Source organism: Cannabis sativa, chromosome 2, assembly GCF_029168945.1.
Source record: "Cannabis sativa cultivar Pink pepper isolate KNU-18-1 chromosome 2, ASM2916894v1, whole genome shotgun sequence".
Taxonomy (NCBI): Eukaryota; Viridiplantae; Streptophyta; class Magnoliopsida; order Rosales; family Cannabaceae; genus Cannabis; species Cannabis sativa.
The window spans coordinates 26,558,939-26,562,826 of NC_083602.1; positions in this window are offsets into that span (position 1 = coordinate 26,558,939).

Consider the following 3,888-nt stretch of genomic DNA (forward strand, 5'->3'; position numbering starts at 1 on the left):
CAACCTCTTTAGGCCTTCAACCCGCGGCTATGTATTCGCCTCCATGGTAGAATCCGAAATCGCAGTTTGTTTAGCACTTCTCCAAACCACTGCTCCACCCCCAAGAGTAAACACCATCCCAGATGTAGATTTCCTGTCTTCAAGACATCCCTGGAAATCTGAGTCTGTATAGCCTAAGGGATTCAAAGCACCACCCTTGTAGACTAATACATAATCTCTTGTACTCTTTAAGTATTTCAAAATATACTTAACCGCGTTCCAATGTACCCTTCCTGGATTTGACTGATACCTGCTCACGATTCCAACTGCATAGCAGATGTCAGGTCTAGTGCATAGCATAGCATACATCAGACTCCCAACTGCAGAAGCATAAGGAATTTTTGCCATGTCTTCTATCTCTTGAGGATCAGTAGGACACTGTTCCTTAGATAGACGGATACCATGTCTAGAGGGCATGTATGCCCCTTTGGTATTGGTCATGGAAAATCTCTCAAGAACTTTGTCAATGTAAGCTGTTTGAGAGAGAGCAAGGGATCTGTTCTTTCGGTTTCTGACAATCTGAATACCAAGAACATAGGCTGCCTCACCCAAGTCTTTCATGTCGAATTGAGTGTCAAGCCATTCCTTGATGTGAGTCATTTTCTTGACATTGTTTCCAATGATCAAAATGTCATCAACATAAAGGACCAGGAATACTACTACTTGGTTTTCCTTGAGTTGGTAAACACAAGGTTCATCTTCATTCTGATGAAAGCCGTAGGTCTTGATGATCTCATCAAACCTTTTGTTCCATGAGCGAGAAGCTTGCTTAAGCCCATATATGGACCTATTTAATTTGCAAACTTTATTCTCCTGCCCAGGAAGAACATAACCTTCTGGTTGCTCCACATAGATGGTTTCTTCAAGAAGCCCATTAAGAAAGGCTGTCTTGACATCCATTTGCCAGATTTCATAATCTAAAACGGCAGCTATGGAGAGAAGAATTCGGATGGATTTGAGCATGGCAACAGGACTAAAAGTTTCCTCATAGTCCACACCTTCTCTTTGGGTATAACCCTTGGCGACTAGTCTAGCTTTGAAAGTTTCGACTTCGCCTCCAGCACCTCTTTTCTTCTTGTAGACCCATTTACATCCAATTGGACGAAAATCTTCAGGTGGTTCTACATATTCCCAGACTTTGTTCTTCTTCATGGAATCCATTTCTGAATCCATACCGGCTGACCATCGCTTCCGTTGCGGACTTGCCATTGCCTGCTTATAGGTCAATGGGTCGTCATCAATACCGTCACCAACGACCATATTGATTTCACCATCCAAGCCATAACGAGATGGTTTCGTTGAAACCCTCCCACTACGACGAGGAGCGGTGACTTTCTGAACAGGAGCTTTAGTAGTAGTTTTCTCAGTTGCTACAGGCGAGGGAGTGGGATGTTCCTCTTCTTGAGTAGAAGAAGATGGTACATTTGAAGGAACAGTATCTGTGAGCATTTCCTCTAATACAATTTCACTTTTCGGTTTGTTGTCTTTCATATAGTTCTCTTCAAGGAAAGTAGCATTTGTAGAGACAAACACTTTGTTATCCTTGTGACTATAGAATAGTCCACCCCTAGTCTCTTTAGAATTTCCGACAAACATGCAAACCTCAGTTCGCGATTCCAGTTTGCTTTCTTTCTTTCTTAAGACGTGAGCAGGGCACCCCCAAATCCTATAATGGCGCAAACTAGGTGTGCGACCATTCCATAGTTCGACGGGTGTCTTAGGGACTGCTTTAGATGGAACAACATTTAAAATGTCGTTTGCCATTTGAATAGCATATCCCCAGAAGGACGTAGACAGAGTTGAGTAACTCAGCATAGACCTAACCATTTCTAAGAGAGTGCGATTTCTTCTTTCTGCAACTCCATTCTGCTGTGGAGTGCTAGGGGCAGTATATTGGGATTCAATTCCAAGTTCAATTAAATGATCTTTGAAATGCATATCCATATATTCTCCACCCCTATCAGTTCGCTAGATCTTTAATGTTTTACCCAATTGGTTTTGAGCCAAAGCATGAAATTCCTGAAACTTTTCAAACGTTTCAGATTTCTTTTGCATTAGGTAAAGAAAACTATATCTAGAGAAATCGTCAATGAAAGTGATGAAATACTCATAACCTCCTCTGGCTTTTACATTCAGCGGTCCGCAAACATCTGAATGTACTAACCCTAGGGGTTCTTTGGCACGCTCTCCCTTTGCAGAGAAAGAACGTTTTGTCATTTTTCCTTCTAGGCAAGACTCGCAGACTGGCAGCTCTCCCAAGACGACATTTTTTAATGGACCGTCTTTGGTTAGCCTATTGAGTCTATCAAAGCCTATATGACCTAAACGTAAATGCCATAGATAAGTTTGATCATCATTATCAATCTCTTTTCTCTTAAGGCTTCTAGGTCTAGCTACATTGAAAAGTTCAGTATTTAGTGAGATTTGAGTATCAGGTCTTAAAACATAAAGCCCTCGTTCCATGTTTGCAACACATATATGAAATCCATTACGAGAAATTGAACAATTTGAACTCAAAAAATTCAATATATAAAATTGTGTCTGTAAACATGAAACACTAATCAAGTTTCTACTAAAATTAGGAATATATAAAACATTCTCTAAAAGTAAAAACTTCTTAGAATTAAACTTGATTCGGGCTGTTCCTCTTGCTTTAACTGATACCAACTCGCCATTTCCAACTTTAAGCTTTAACTCATCTGGGTGAAGATTCTCCCAAGTTTCAAGCAGCTCTAATGAAGAACATACATGGTTAGTAGATCCAGAATCAACAATCCACGAGGATTTGTCGTTCTCTAAAACACATGATTCAAATACAAAAGCATCACCTTCGTTTGAATTGTCTAGAAGCCTGGGACATTGTTCTTCTTTATGTCCCTTTCCATTACAATTCGCACATAGAACATGATGTCTGACATTTGTACTTGAAGAAGCAGCTTTGTTGGAGCCCTCATGCTTAATCTTCTTCCTCTGATTAAAGCTTGCAATGCTAGCAGGTCTCATTGCAATCAGATCCCGCTCATGGGCCCTCAACTCAGACTCGAGTTTGTCCATGTCGGAGGAGTTAGGATTGTTCAATAAGTAATATAGAACAAGACTGTTATACTCCTGAGGAAGACTATAAAGTATGAGTTTCACCCATTGTTCCTTTGATAAATCAATTCCTAGTAGATTTGCCTTTTGGAATTTCATATTCATCAACAATAGGTGTGAGTTAATGCAACTACCAGGATGCATTTTCACACTATTGAGTTCTTTTGCAAAGATACTAACTAGGAGTGGATCGGGATGAGGGTTATTCATATTGGCACTACAACATATCAATAAACAGAAGTAAGGTTTTGGTTCTATAAATTCATACACAGGTTCAGAAAACAAACAATCACTTATGTTATAAAAATACTAAATCTAACATAGTTTATTTTCCAAGGTTTCCAACGAACTGATACAGTGTCCCGTTTAGGCGAGAGTCAAAGCATCATCCATTGAATAGAGTTTTCAATTCATCTAAAATGTCAAACATTCTAGCAACCTTTTATTCGATCAAGATTGGAATTCAGCGTTGTCCCGTTTAGGCGAGAGTCAAGGCAATTCTATCTTATGAGCTTCTACCATTGTTTCGCATTCTTATAAGTCTTACATAGTCGCCACCATTAGGTGATCATGAACCATATAAATAAACCTATAAGAATACTTATCTTTCGAGATTAAACGGCGCTAACTTGCTAATGAACGTTCCTCCATTAGGGAGGATTACTCACTAAAACAATAGCTATGTAAAACCAACAATGGAGATTGAATTTCTCTTTGATTAAAGCTCATTATTTAAACATGTATTTTGTCTAATCA